This window comes from Fukomys damarensis, unplaced genomic scaffold, assembly GCF_012274545.1.
Source record: "Fukomys damarensis isolate Sample0158 unplaced genomic scaffold, DMR_v1.0_HiC HiC_scaffold_8, whole genome shotgun sequence".
In the NCBI taxonomy this organism is placed as follows: domain Eukaryota; kingdom Metazoa; phylum Chordata; class Mammalia; order Rodentia; family Bathyergidae; genus Fukomys; species Fukomys damarensis.
The window spans coordinates 27609169-27625117 of NW_022900920.1; positions in this window are offsets into that span (position 1 = coordinate 27609169).

Genomic DNA, 15949 nt, shown 5'->3' on the forward strand with positions numbered 1-15949 from the left:
TTTTTTTTTTTTTTTTTTTTTTTTAGTAGTGCTCATTTGTTATAACTGAAGGAGTTACCCGGACACATTTGTAATTTGGATGCATAAGTTTAATTTTAATTTTTCAAAGTATTTCAAGTAGCATAAACTTATTTTGGAAAATGAAAGAACACAGGTGAGTGAGAAGTAGGCTAAAAGAAGGAGAGAGATACAGAAACTAGGCTAAAAGAAGGAGACAGATACAGAAACTATCTGACAAAACACATCAACAGCAGCCACTCTGTAGAAAGTTATGTATTTAAAATCATGTATTGATTCACTAAATAAATATTTCCTGCAGGCCACATATGTATCAGACGATATTCTGGGGTGCAAGGCTGAACAACAGCATGATCCCTGGTGATTGTTTTGTACTTGCTACCTCACCTGGATGGTTGAAAACCACTCAGCTGTGTGCGCAAACTATCAAATAGTAAAAGAGAAAGCAGAGCGAGCAGTTGGATGAGTAAATAAATTCCGTGTTTAATGAGTGCCAAGTGTCACAAAGGCAAATAAAGTTGTACTGGTGTTAGAAAGTGATGTAGGTAAAGAAGGGAGCTAATTTTCTTTGGTAAGTGGGGGAAAGCCCCACTGTGTAGAAGTCTTGTGGACGCCTCTTGGGAAACGCAAGTGCAGCGTGGAAGTGAGGAAGACAAGCCTTGTAGTCAGAGGTCCAGATCAGTCTGTGTGACCTCACTTCAGAGTTGTGATGTTTCACTTTATCAAGGCCACATATGCGCTAAGACAAGAATCATAACACAAATGGGAGTCTCTGAACATTGTGCGGTATTCAAAATAGAAAATGGGAGCAAACAAAACTTTAAGGGATGAAGAGTATTTCTGCATTCCTAAGAAATACATTACTTTAGTCTCCCTTCCTGCTTCTATTTCACGTCCTCTAAGGAAGATTTAGTTAAGGAGCAACTGCACCTCCCTACTTAGGAGGACTTCTGTAATCCCTGGAAATAATTAACATGATAAAATTACACTACATAGTAAATGATTTAACACGAAAATATTGGAGGAAAATAGACAAATATATAGTTCAAATAAATGAATGAAGAAGGCCCATAGACAGGCACTTATTTTTTGCTAGACTGTATGTCTGTTCAGCAGAGACACAAGTTTTTCTTAATTTCTTAACTCCTAGCCACTTCACAGGTTTTTCTTCATGTGAAAAGAGCACTTACCTAATATCCATGCTTTCAAAACCATACAAAAGCCCTTGAAATATATTCCAAGGGCCAGTGTGAGAATAAATTCATCAACAAAAGAAATACAATATTAAATTAAAATTGAAAGAATAAAATAAATATCATTGAAACCATGCTATATAAACAAATGGATAGAGGAGAAGGAGCAAATTGTTCTTGAGGAAAAATAAGTTAATTCCTGTAGAATAAATGAAGAAAGCAGATAAATCATTATTAGAAAAACACAGTCATGTTTGGTTTTATAGAGGCCTCACCAGTGAGTGCAAAAATTTATTAGTTTAAAAGGTTTAAGGAGAAACGAAGTATTTTCATAACATCTCAGTTTCTCCTTAAGATAAATACTCAGTGGCTGGGGATTTAGCTCAGTGATTCTGGTGCCTGCCTTGCAAGTGCAAGGCCTTGAGTTCAATCTCTGTATCCCCCCGCCCCAGAAAATTCAGTGATTACAAAGGGAAGTGTATTAACGACAGTGAATGCCATCTGGCCAAGTAAGCTAGAATAATGTGTCCAGGGCTAAGGCATACTGAAGCCCTGTTCCCTCTGAGGCAATGCACTAATCACGAGGGAATATTACAAGATCTCCCCTAAAAGATCATTCTAGAAAATATCTGACTTTAACACTTTAGCGAATGCCAATCCATGAACACCAGTATCCTCGTGTTGGCATTTGTGCTAAATTTACTTGAGTTTGTGTAATGAGAGAATGACAGCAATGGTGTAGAGGAAACCTACGAACTACTTTTCATCTCTTTTATAACTCTAAAGTGCTCTAGAATCAAAAATTTAAAAATGCATTGTTAAACATGTGACTCAAAGAAAATTTTCAAGGGACAAGTTCTACTTTTCTTACATCAGAATTAAGAGGGCAGCTCATGTGCAACAAAAGGCATGATAAGGAAGATGAGGAATGACAGAAGGAAACTGAAAAGAAGGAAGCCCAAGCCCATCCCAGGTTGGATATTGAGGTGCTGCTCCTGGAGACAGCCTTGCTCTGGGGCTGGGGCCTCGCACTGGCACCGGTACCCCAGCTTTTCTGTGTGTGTCTGAGGACAGGGGCTAGGTAGCATCGTGCATGATCTGGATTAGTCCATTGGGGACTTAAAGTCTAGCTCCTTATTTACTAACCACCCTGATTAGGCAAATATCAGCTTTCTCAGATATAAAATGGGAACATAAGGGTCAGGTGAGAATGAAATGTTCCTAGCAATGTGTCACAAACAGAAAAAACAAAATCTGTGGCCCTTTTCGTCCTAATTACCAGATTTGGGGGCCCAAGAACAGCCTTCTGCAGGAGATACTAGAAGTCAGACTAGTTCTTCCTGTAGGGGAAAGTGGTTCTTTGTATGGGAAAGGCACCAGTGTAGCAATGTGCCCTGACCTCAAGGAAGATTCAGAGGCTCCCAAATGCACTAGTAAGAGTCCTGTGTTTGTGTTTTTGTTTTCCCATTGCAGTCCTATGTCAGCCTCTACATTCTGAAAAACAAGCTGTGTCTTTACATACCAGTCTGTTATATACCAAAGGTAAAGTACAGTTTAGGAGCTTTCAGTGTGCAGTTTCTACCTGATCCTAATCAATAGTTTGCTCAGTGCTACCTGGGCAGCAGATGGGAGGAAGATACAGAGGTAAGAGACACAGCCGCAGGGTGTGTGGTGGACCGTGGGTTTGCGGAAATGTGAGTCTACACAGCAAGTGTGCACAGAGGCTAAGCAGGAGCATGGCTTTCTCTCTTGATGAAGATCCAGTGATTTTGTTTTAAAGGTCACTTGCAAGATTATAAGCATTCAAGGGTGGTTTTCTCATTTTTTCCCCGTAAATGCTTGACAGGTCTATATGCGCAAAAATCATTTAGCAAAATACCAATGTAGGCGTCAGAGTTTGTAATTTATAGCAGCAATAACAAAGATCTGCTGCAACTTGTAAAATATTCAGCAAGGGGTTTTGAATAAGATTTTAAAAATTCAAGGAAAATCTGTGTTTCCAGTCGACAAAATATTACTGACAATAACATATCTGGGTAGAGCAAAACATAAATACATTTTGCACATTAGACTTCTTTACAACAAATTTGTACAGATTACTTTGTTAGATTTTGTGTCTTGTACCAAGTTCAAGGTTAAGAAAGTAAAATAAAAATCTAAATGATCATGGGGAAGCTAAGAAGATTCTGAACAATGAGAATCTTTATGTAAAAAATAACTTCTTTCGCTTTATGAATGCAGCTTTTTTCCCACTTTGAGGATGAAAAGGATATCAAAACATTAGCCAATTTGCCTTTATAAACTCTATATTCTCCTGCCTGTACCTAAATAAAAAACTATAGTCTTCATTTATCGTTTATCCATTGAGGTTTTCCTGCTTGTCACGTTTTTCTATTTTCCTTAGGAAAAAGCACAATGAAAGTTCCCTAAAATGTAAATATATGGAACTTCATTATCACATTATTTAATCCTTCTGTGGAAAGAAGTGAGCAGTTTACCGAGGGCCAGAGTCCCTAGATCAGAGATTATAGAACCAGAAAAATAAGGTTTTAACTTGGCATAAAATAATTCAATTAAAAATTATTTTAAAAATAAAGTATAATAAAATATGAATGGTCATATCCTTATGACTAGCTTAAATTATAAGTCAGGTGCCTTTCAGTGACATGGAAGAAAAGTATTCCGTTGACATTCATCTTCCAATTAATTTCAAAGTATTTTTTATTTAAGGAATGTCTTTCAAAGAATCGATGCCTATAGCATTGTCTCTACCTAATAAAGAAGTAACAGTACTCTAGGAAAACAAGTCAATTAGTGGTGATCACCTGAACATTAAAAAGCTTTTCCATGATCCTGTGCCTTTCTGACAGCTATGTTTCCATCTTGGTCCGGGGATCATGGAGATCGCCATGCTGATCCCAGGCTGGACATCACTGACTCAGCCTGATTCGTGTTGTACGCAAAACTACTAGCTCCATGGCTTGGAATCTGCGTCTTATTCATGTAAACAGAACTACTATGTCAGTATGTATTTTCATTGATGACAGAATTAGTTTGACAGAATTAGTTTTGACTTAAAGGTCAATTTGTTTGCTGGGAATTTAGCTGAAATTTCTTTTCCTTTGTGGATACAGTGAAGGTCCCTGTTTCTTTCCTCCTACAGCTCAACTGCCTCTCCTGTGGGCATTTCTATTCCCCATCTCTTTCTTTTTCTTTTTTTTTTCTTTATATTGAGTTTATTGGAACAATCTAGGTATACAATACAGTTACATTCATTACCGGGATCTTTTCTTTTCTACCTGAATTCTGGTTCCAGCTTCGCTCCTCAGCTGTTGACTCAGGAAAATTACATAGTCTTCCTCCAAATTTAAGGCTAAAAATTCCTGCCCTCAGATTTGTAAGATGTAAATAAAATATGCACACCTAAATCTCAGTAAGCCTTTGCATAGAAATCTTTCAAATCATGTTAGCTCTTATCAGTGTTGCTACTGGTAACAAATATGAACATTCTCTTGAAACTTTGCTACCGCAAGTGAAGGAGCATGGGCAAACAGGAAAACTAACCAGAGCAGTGAGTTATTGTCTTTTAAGCGGCAAAATGTTCTATGAGGCAGATCCGTCTATTCTTTACTTCTTTTTTATTTTGGGTAGCAACACATGATTATTGTACACACTTGTATATATTTAGGAGGTCATTTAAAATAACATCTTTTAGAAGATATTTTCTAGTGTTTGGTATTGTTCAGTGTAGTAACATTGCTCTAGAATATCGTGATATAGAAAAGCAGTTTGTGTTGCTATGTGTTACAACCACCTTAAAAAATCCAAAAGTGTTACATGTGATGTAAGAAAATCTGGCTAAATGATGTTCATGAAGTGGGGAGGGTAAGGGAGAACAAACCAGAAAAAATATAAACTTCAAAACATTCTTTGCCTCTCCCAGTTACAGGAAACTTCCATTAAAATTACCTTCGTTTTGATTAAATAATTTATTAAAACTGGTGGGAAAAATAATGCTTTAGAGTTAGGTTAAGCTTCAGTAATTATCAATTTCGGTCCCACAGCTCTTTATTATTGGAGAACTTATATGTACATATAATTTGAAAGCACTGAGAAAATGATTAGATATTAAAGAGATTATTTCCTCTGAATCATGAAAGTAAGGGATGCTATTTAAATATGCTCCACCAGCCAAGGATTTAGTGCAGTGGTTCCACTGCCTGCCTTACAAGCACAAGGACCCAAGTTTGATCCCTGGTACCAAAAAAACCCTTACAAAAACAATAAATATTCTCCACCTAACTTCTCATTGTACCTCCAAGTATCTAATATATATGCACTTAAATATTAGGAATAATACAGTAGCACAGAGCCCCAGATTGTATTTTGAAAAAGAAAATACCATGAGCTGAGAGGCAGCTAAATATAGTAAGTAATTTAGGATAAGTTATTCCTTTTGATTATTTTCAGAGAAAATGAGAAGTTGAAATACAAGTGCACTTTGCACATGAGGACTTTGTCTAGAAAGATTAACTTATAAGCCATTTTAATGAAAAAATTTTCTCAGTTTAATGTACCTAATGAATGGAAAAATGTGATTATTCTCCAAATAATTCTCTGGCTGCTGTACCTGGTGGGAGTGCACTAGGCAATGCCATGAGTGAGGCAGAGCTTTTTGGTCAGGTGCAGGTGGGAGGTGGGGGAACACAGATAACAAATAAGGAAAGAGCTAAATCTGAGTGTTGATTTGGGGTTAAAGTGAAGCAAGCGATGCAGTAAATGAGACAAAATCACACGAGAAGCAGTGATCAGGATGCCATTTTAGTTCAAGTGGTCAGGAAGGGACTCTGAAAACGTGGCAGAGTGCACGGTGTTGCCTTCCAAATGGTGCCTGATGTATGGCCTGCCAAGGCTGAGGATTCACTACCAGACGTCTCAGGAGAAAGCAGTCATATCAAAGCATGGAGCGAGTCACTCACTACCCAGACAAAGAAAGACTCAGAGGACGGCCTGGAACCATTTTCAGCTAGCAAAATCAAAGTCAGAGATTCATGTCAAGAAAGAACAGCAAACATAACTGTTGGTAGAGGAAAGAGGAGGAGAGAACAATAGAAATTTCTCTGCTTCTGTGGGATTGTTGGAGAGGTCTTTCTGTGCCCTATGGTGCTCTGTGCAAGGAGCCACACTGGCCTGGTGTCAACAGCATCGGGTTTTCATGGAGTCTACTTTCTTGGTGGTTTCTCACTCTGATACCCGCATGTGTTTCCCAAGGACGCTGGAGGGCCTTACAGAGTGAAAAGGACAATGAAGATCTCAGAAAGCAGCCCAGGCTGTGGGTTTTTCCTACCTTGTGAGAAATTTCCATGGTATCAACATCCAGATTTTGTTACATCCTAAATGGTGATCAGTGCTAAACTTTGCATCATATGGTAATCAAAAGTTCTCAATGAAACTGAAGGTGCAGGTTTTCTTCGTCTCTTAGAACTTTCTCCCTGCAGAAATATATATATTGGTGTAATGTTTACCCTGAATGATACCCAGCTATGAAGTCTTCAAGGAGTTAATCCGAGAGTCCTGTAGGTTGTCAGAATTTGTGTTGTTATATGTTCTGCAAGGGTAGCTTTTGGGTATCATCGAAATCTAAATGTCACTCTGATACATACATGTGCTGAATGTCTTGTTTACTCAGCTGAGACAGAAACTGACCATGCTTTACTGCATGCTGGGTACCAAAAGAGCTTCTTCTTTGGAATATCATGCTATGCCATGAGTATTTTTAATGTGCAGAAGTATTTCAGAGTTGTGCATTTGGGAAACCTTGCCAGAGTAGCCTCAAAGCACCCATGCTGTCAGTACAGGAGCAGGTCTGATTTAGAAATATCTCCCCGTGAGGCTTGTTCATCTGCTTAGAAGCCAGTATTTCCTTGTTTACTTCACTTATGTGGAAATGTAATATTTATAGGTTTCATGTAATCTTAATTTAATTTTTTTTTACTTTTGGAGCAAGTAAATAGAAGTAAACATTTTCAGGAAATAATCAGGACATAATACTAAAATGTCAAACAGAAAGGGGGAATATAGGAGGCATTCAAGTAGCATAAAATGACCCAGAATAAAGTTGCATCCCAAAGAATCCTGGGTATACAGTATATTAGAATTTCACACTTTTCACCAAGGGGATACAAAGTGAAGAAACAGCACTGCCTCTTCTTTATATGATATTAATCACATTTGAGCCTCCCCTCTCTGAGGGCGAATCAGGTGGTTATGGTAATAAACCCAGGTGAGTCAGTTTGAAGTGACTGTGCCTACACAGTAAATATCTATGTACTGCATTTAATATCTCTCTATATGGATTGTAACTATGATCTGCAGTAATTTCTCACCACTGTTGAAGGCTAACAATTTGAAGACAAGTTGTTGGGGCAAAGAAAAAGATTTCTTTGGAAATCTGGCAGAGCACGCTGGAGGCTATTACCAACAGGGCTCACCTTTCTAAACTACACATGGGAGTTGCAGGGGGCCGGGCCAGTTAATGGGGGTAGTGAGGTAGTGCCAAGTTTCAGGGTAGTTACGAATTTGCTGTCCTCTGCCTTTCTGACTCACGATCTGTTGTTATCTGCAGGTCAATGTTTTGTATAAAACTAAAGAAAGGTGCGGGTTAGAGAGTCTCACGACTCGTGTTCTTTCAGTTCCTTTGCCTAGAAATCACTAAGCCTTCAGTCGGTTATTGGGACATTAAAATTGTCTCTTCCCCAGAGAACAAAAGATGACAGCAAAAGCCTACTTCTTCCCAGGTGACAGAGGAGGTAAGAAAAGCAAGATTCCCCCAAGGACAAGAGGAGATAATATTTGTTTGAGGGCAGTTTCTAAGCCAGTGAGTGGCCTCAGACAGAGCTGTCGTCTACAGCAAAGATAGTGAAACATTTACCATGTATTGAGTGGCCGTGGGACTCTAAAAGTTAGTAATTTTTTAAACAGTGAAATGAGCAAGTGAAACTAGAGGGTTTTCATAGTTTTTTCCTTGGTATCATGGAGTAACAAATGTATAAGCTATGTACACAGTATCTCAACCCACATAAAGGACATTTCTATCAGCTCACAAAATTTTTACGCCTATTCAATGCTAATCCTCATGCAACCAAAGGCAGCTGCCATTATAATACTTATCAGTATGCATTAGCTTTGACTATTCTCGAATCTTACAAATAATGCTCAGCCGTACAATATGAACACTTGTTTGTGTCTGTTTTTTTTTTTCATTTAACGTGATCTATAATAATGTCACTGAGTTTATTAATAGTGTATCCTTTTTGCGGGATAATATCTTTATAGGGGTATGAAAAATACGTTTACTTATTTTCTGGTTGCTATAACTGTGGTTATTTCAGTCTACAAGTAGTTTAAATAAAAAATTTTAAAATCCTGGTATAATTTCATGAGAAACCATGCCTTTTCATTTCTCTTTGGTACATTCACAGCAGTGGGTCATGGAGCAGGGATATGTTCTGCATTATGAGAAAAAGCAAAGCACTCTTCTGGCAGCACCATATTTCACTACTTGTATATTAGCCACACAGTTATCAAAGTTTGAGGCGCTCTACATCATTATCAAAAATGTGCCATTTTTAAAAAAAATCTGTATTTTGTGTAACCTCTGTTCATGCATTTTGGGTATATTATTCATGGAGCTTTTTTGTCATTTTCTTGTTGATCTTTAGATTTTTATAGTCTAGTTAACATGAACTTTACCAGATTGTGTCTTGTAAGAATTTTCTTTTCTGTGGCTCATAGTTTTGTGATGAGTAGAGTTTTCTATTAAATAGAGCCCAGTTTACTTTTTACTTCCAATCTGTCTTTTTATTGACAGCATTTCTGTATTTTGTTGTGTATAACAATGTTTTATACCCACCAGCTGCTCTAGCAAAGAGAACTGAGTATTGAACACTGAGAGAAGGCTATATAATATACCCTTTGATGCCACTTTTGTAATGCCAATACTCCGCTATTGTAATTAAACATTTCTTTTTTTTATGACTTGGGACAAAATCTGTGCTAACTTTTTAAATTTCTGCATTACTCCACATAACCTCCAATAAGGAAATGCCTTTCCATAGCTGGTTTTTATTAAACAATGATGTCTTACTTTTCATGAAGGATTTTGACTATTCTCCTCTATTTAAAAAATGTCCTGTAGGAAAATAAACTGACAAGAGATGGTAAGTTGAATAATCATCTATCAGATTACCAAGGACTAGCACTTAATTTTAACTCACTTTTAGACTTCTCTTGAAAAGGAAGGATCCAGCTGCAAAAAATGTTAATTTAGAATGAGCAGTTATCATACTGTTAAATTCCATTGTAGTTTATGTCTGGCCTTGTGCTTCTTAGTGTTGTATTTGTATGACAAGTAATGTAAATGTGGCACAATACAGAAACATTGTTGTATATATTTACAGCTGCAGATTACAACATCTGGGCTCTTTACCATATTAATTTTCTTCCCTAAAAGATGACTCTGGGGGAGGGCACATTTTCATGGGAAAAGTAGTATAATTGCAACAACAAGCATAATTGGCAGCATTCGTTACAATATGCCTCTCACATTCTCCTGGAGTGGCTCAGCACAAATGGAAGCCACAGACTATTCCTTTGGATAGATGTTTCCAAAGGCAAATGAACATTAAAGGCTAGGATTTAGCTGATTTGGAATTACATTTTATCGTTTATAAGCTTTGCTGCTTAAATGAGTAACTACCTCTGAGTTGCAACTGCTGCACGGGGGCAATTAAACAAATAACAACTCAATCGGTGGGGATTTAGGAGAATAAGGAAAAGAAAAAAGAATAGGCACAGGAGCCTGCTAGCAAAATTTCTTGCTTTAAGCCAAACCTATAAACCAATACTCGTCATTGATCGGAGAAAGACTCTTCACATAACTGAGCAATGAGATGATAAAGGCTTTCGTAAGCTGTCAGGAATACATTTACATGGAACAGATGTGGTTGCAATACTAAAATTGCCCAAGTGTCACCAACAAGATCCTGTTTAATCAGTGAACATGTAGTCATTGATAATAATTCTACTATCTATACTTGCTGAAATGAAAAACAAATTTTATTACATAAAACCTATAATATGCATAAACACCAACAAAAAGTATTATCAGTTTTTATGTGATGCGTCTGTGATATAAAGTAAATAAATATACATTCTCTGGGACTCTTCCCATTTTTAAGAGATATATCCACTTGTCTCCTTCTATCCATCATATGCTGCACTTTGTGCCTTGCCTAATTCAAAAGATAGATACTATATGGTTCTCAAGCTTTTGTCTGATTTATTTTACAATATTATATTAAAAACAAATACATATAAAGTAAACTTGAATGACTCATCCTCCTTTCTCCAAAGCATTTTTTTTCCAGATGAGTTACTGAAGAAAAGGAAAAGTTTCTTGAGTGGAGAAGTTTAAAATAAAATCCTTGATATATGGAAAGTAATTATTACTACTTTCCTTTGCAGTGCCATATGTTGTCTCAAAGTGAATAATTATAATAAGTCATGGGGGAAATTTTGTACAATTATGTTTAATTAGTTCTAAAGGCTATTGTCTGTCTCATCCTTCATCTCTGAATAATATTAGCAAGGAGATTTCTTTTTTATAGAGTTGTACGTGTGTAAATTTTCCCCCTCCCTGGGAATTGCCACAAGAAAATGGATGGGTCATTGTTCTGCTTTTTATATAGTGCACTATTTTAACAAAGTCTGTCAAATTCTAATAATGCTAAACCTCAGTAGTATGGGCAGGAGATAATGAGAACTATTAATAGAGAGAGTTCATCATTGCCGTTTGTCTAATGTGTAGTCGGTATAGCTTTACAAGATTGTTTTATAAGACCAATTATTTTTTCTATCATTTTTTCCATGAAAGGGGCAAATAGTACTTTTTAAATGTCTACAATTCCTAATTCATGGATAGCAATGAAAATAGAGAATACAATGGGAAATCTAAAAATTGTCCAGTTTATCAATTACAGTTGACATGAACAGATGCCTGAAAATCACTTATTGTTGACATTTTGATAATTATTTTCTGTGGTTGATGTGGATTTTTGTTGTTGAAACTAGATTTTAAAACTTACATGGGCTGCTATTCTCATTCAGGAAATTGGCTTTGGAGTCCTTCTGTCTGATCTGTGCCTCTTTAATTCAATAGTGTCACCTCCCACATATCTAAGAATATTTAAAATAGCCAATTGTAACATGTATTGTTTCTTACACATAGGCTAATATTCTTCAGATGAAATTATCTAGAACCAAGATTTTCTCCTACATGTGTGCCACAAGGCAGCAGGTCCTGTATGGCTTTCCTGTAGCAATCCTGCCTTCAGCCCCAAGATGTTATGGGGCAGAACCCGTGGGAAATTATCTCAGGAGGTGCGCCTACTATGGGTATCTTTGTGCCAGTGCAGCCCTAATGATGTAGGGGAAACTCATTGCCTCAATATAAGAACCAGAATTTCTGTTAAAGGAAATGTGCTTGGGAAGACTACACCACGATGAGTTTGGCCATTTGAGAATCTAGTATGGTGCCATGAGGCTGTGACTTCGAAGTGGGCCTCTCTGGAAAAGCGAGAACAAAGTGGTTGTTCATGAGAGAGAAAAATCATAGACGAGAAAAACCATCAAAGAGGACGCCTGTGGGTGAGGGACCCCAGAAAGCTTATAAAACATTCGGAGTGTCCTGGGGATTTTTAAAAAGTCAGTACTGAGTATTGTATCTTTGGAATCCCATGTAATGAAGCATAATCCATACCCAGTGATACCCATGTTCTTTATAACCTAAACCCTAGTCAGAACAGGCAGTGCCTACATCATATGCCGCTCACGGACGGCATTGCTCCCTGTGACCTGTGCCCGAGGCCGGCTGAGTGCAGCTGTTATTCCGCACCCAGGCTTTTCCTGCGCAAGGCGTCCACAGAATGGGATCTCATGGTGTGCATGCATTCGCGTTCGCGTTCGCGCCCGGCTTCTTCAGCTCCAGGAATGTTAGTGAGGTGGCAGATGTCGTGGTACTTGTTATGGTGTCTGCTTTCATCGAATAGCATTGTGTCAAGTAGCATTTTTAACCTATTGACATTTGCCGCTTTTGGTTTTGGCTCTTGTAAGTAGAACTCTCGTGGGAATTCTTGCGCCACTTTCTTGGACCTCTTACCTACTTTCTTTGGGGTTAGGAAGAAAGACTGGGTAACAGGAGTCGTGTGTTTATTAAAAAATAAAAATAAATAAATTCATAAGGTATAACATTCATGTTTAAAATTGTGCTGTTTTACCCACCGGCATTGTATAGACATTGCACTTGTTCTACATCCTTGAAAATTTTTGGTAACTTTTAAATTAGGCCATTATAGTGAGCATGTATTTTATATAATTTTGATTTTAATTTTCATTTCTCTAGGAAGTAGTAAGAGGAAAAGTTTTCCATACATTTTTGGCATTTGAACTTTATATTTAAGTGCCTATCAAATTTTGGGAATTTTTTACTGGCTTTATATGCCTTCTTATTATAGAGTAATTAAAATTATTAAAATATCCTGAGGGGGCCGGAGATTTAGCTCAGTGGTGCCACTACCTGCCTTGCAAGTGCAAGGACCTGAGTTGGATCCCCAGTATCAAAAAACAAAATTAAAATAATAAATAAAAATAAAATATCCTTGAGAACAAGAACTTTCAGTGTATTCTATTTTCCCCTGTTTATTTTTAGTAATGTTTTAAGGTACTTTCTCGATTAAAATCATGAATTTATTTTAATTTTCAATGCATATAAGTCTTAAGCATATTGTTAAATGTTTCTGAATATTTTTAATATTCTGTGTGAAATAAATTGTTTCTTTTGTGTTTAATTTATAAGTTTTTGTAGCAGATACATTTACATATACACACCTACACGTATATGTCACAAATTTGTATACACATAACACAAATGTATATCACATTTTTATATTTTACATCATTTTGATAATTTTCACCTTTCAAATCATTTGCCTATTTGGTTTTGGTACCGGGAATCAAACTAGGATCCTTGCACTTGGGAGGCAGGCGGTGGAACCACTGAGCTAAATCTCCAGCCTTTCATTTGCCTATTTAAACTTAGTATTTAAAGATTTGCACAAAATTGTTTGCGTTTCACATCTTATTTTCTTGTAATCTCTGTAGTTATGATGTTCTCTCTTGCATTACAGGTATTTCTAACTTAATTGATTTTATTTTTCTATTTTAATTTTGCTCGGATTTATTATTTCATTTCTTCTGTTTTCATCAAGTTTAATTTTCTCTTCCTCTAGTTTCTTTCAATAGAAGCTTGGATTTTAAAGTTTTCTTTTCTAAAGAAAGCACTAACGCCATAAATTTTTCTCCAAGCACTGGTTGAGATGGTTCTTACAAATTTCTTCTATTCTTATTCTTAGTGTTTTATGTATTTTTATCAGCTACTGATTTTCAACTTTTAACATTATGATCATTGTGATCATTATGACAAACTGTATGAATTCAGTCTTCAAAATATATACTTTTTATGTCTCAGCATATGGCATCTCTTGGTATGTATTCCGTGTATATTTGAAAATGGCATGTTGTAGAGGAAAGGAGGTTGGTTATGATTCCCTTTCTTGTTCTGTTCTTGAGAAGGAAATCTTGAAATAGCCAATTTTGGTGACTTATTTATTTACCTTTTCAACTAGATAACTTTTGTCTCATTCTGTAGCCCTTCTAGTTACAGATGATATTGTTAGGATTGCTACATTTTCGTGCTTTAATTATAAATTTACAATGAAGGACTACCCTGTGCAGCGTTCTCTCTGAGTCACTCTGAGTTGTCCCATCTCAGTGGGCCCACATCAAATTGCCTGTGCCCACCATTTTCATTTAGTATTTCCTTATTCTCTCCTTCAATTTCAGTGTATTTGACTTCAATTTAAAAATGCATCTCTTGGCAGGGACAAGGGGAAAAAACGAGAATCAAGACCTATTATGTAAAGGTACAGGATCCCAGTAATGAATGTAACTGTATTGTATACCTAAAATGTACCGATAAACTCAATAAAAAGAAAAAAAATAAAAATGTATCTCTTAATGTTTTATTTATTCATTAATTCTCTTCAGTGTTTTTACCTTTAAGGTACATTTCTTGGTAATAGAGTTTATGTGCAAGTAAATCTTAACTTCATCCATTCAGAAAATTTCTGTTTCTCAGTGTCTTGGTCCTTTCAAATTTAATGCGATGATTTTAATTGTTGAATTTAACATCTTTTTTTGTATATATTTCAACCTAACTCATATCTTGAGTTTTCTTTCCTTTCTTACTTTAGTGTCTTTATGTTAGGAAATTATTTCTAATATGACACTTCAGTTCTTCTGCTGGCTTTCTAGCTTTAAAAGGGCCCTGCAGTTTTTCTTGTTTTTGATGGTGCTTTCAAGTTTACCTTGTGTACCCCTAAATCTGGCAGTCACCCTCAAGTTACTCATGATGTACTGTTCATCCCAACATAATCTGGAAACATGTCCATCTTTCTATGTGTCCATGTACCTCTTTCCATTCGGAGGTGTTGGCATATTTGCGTTTCACATAAAAACATGGTTACACGTTATAAGCTCAAGGATATACCATTATGGGTGTTGCTTTAAATCCTCTTGTATTTTTCAAATACAGGCCCAGGATTTAGCGCAGTGGTTCCAGCACCTGCCTTGCAAATACAAGGTCCTGAGTTTGATTTCGATCCCTGGTACCAAAAAAGAGAGAGAGAATGTATAAATATATATACTACAGCCATGCATTTTCAATTTTTGCAGTTTCTTGAAGACATTCTGTAGATTCTGAATGATCATCTACTTTAATTTTCTTTAATATTTCTCATCATACTTGTCCAGCAATAAAGCTATTAGATTTATTATGGTTTTATTTTTAAGGAACTTAGAATTAAATATAGAGCTACTACTTGGCAATTTTTAAAGAGCTTTTTAAATATATTACTGTATTTTTCTGAGCTCCATTGCTTACAATGAAAACATCCTCTCAAATGCCTTTTCTTTACTATTTTCAAAGTTATTAGTCTATAGCTATCAGGTATCTGATTAAAAATTATTTTCTTGGTTTCACTTCAGTCTGTTGAGCCTGTTACAGCTATAATTTAACATTTTTCACCAAATTTGTAGTATGAAGTGGGCTCATTCAAATATTTTTCTCCCTGTTTCTCACAGTTCTCTACTACCCAAAGTTTATGTATCTTATACAGCTTAATGTTTTCTTCATATCACTACATTTAAGTGTCCTAACCCTGAATATTTATTTCTTCACGGCTTTTTGAATCTGATGAATTTTAGGCTTTCCTCCAAGTATACTGATTCTTTGTGCCACATCCAGTCTGGCTTTAAGGTGTTGATTTTTTTTTTCTTGTCTACTATAAATTTCAATTCTACAAAGTCCCTTTTCTTCTCTTTTACAATTTTTATTTTCTCTGTTGAAATGTTTTTGCAAGTTTAGATGGCAAATAGAACATTCATGAAATGAATTTTCAATTCATATCTGTAATGCAGAATAAACAAAAATTGACACCCCAAGTAGTCAGAAGACAACTAGAGAAAACCTTTATCCTCTCTGGGAATTGTGGACATGCCATGTGGGGTGTTGAAGTGTAAAGACCAGAGAGTGTGTTCCTCCAGACAGGTACTCACAGGCT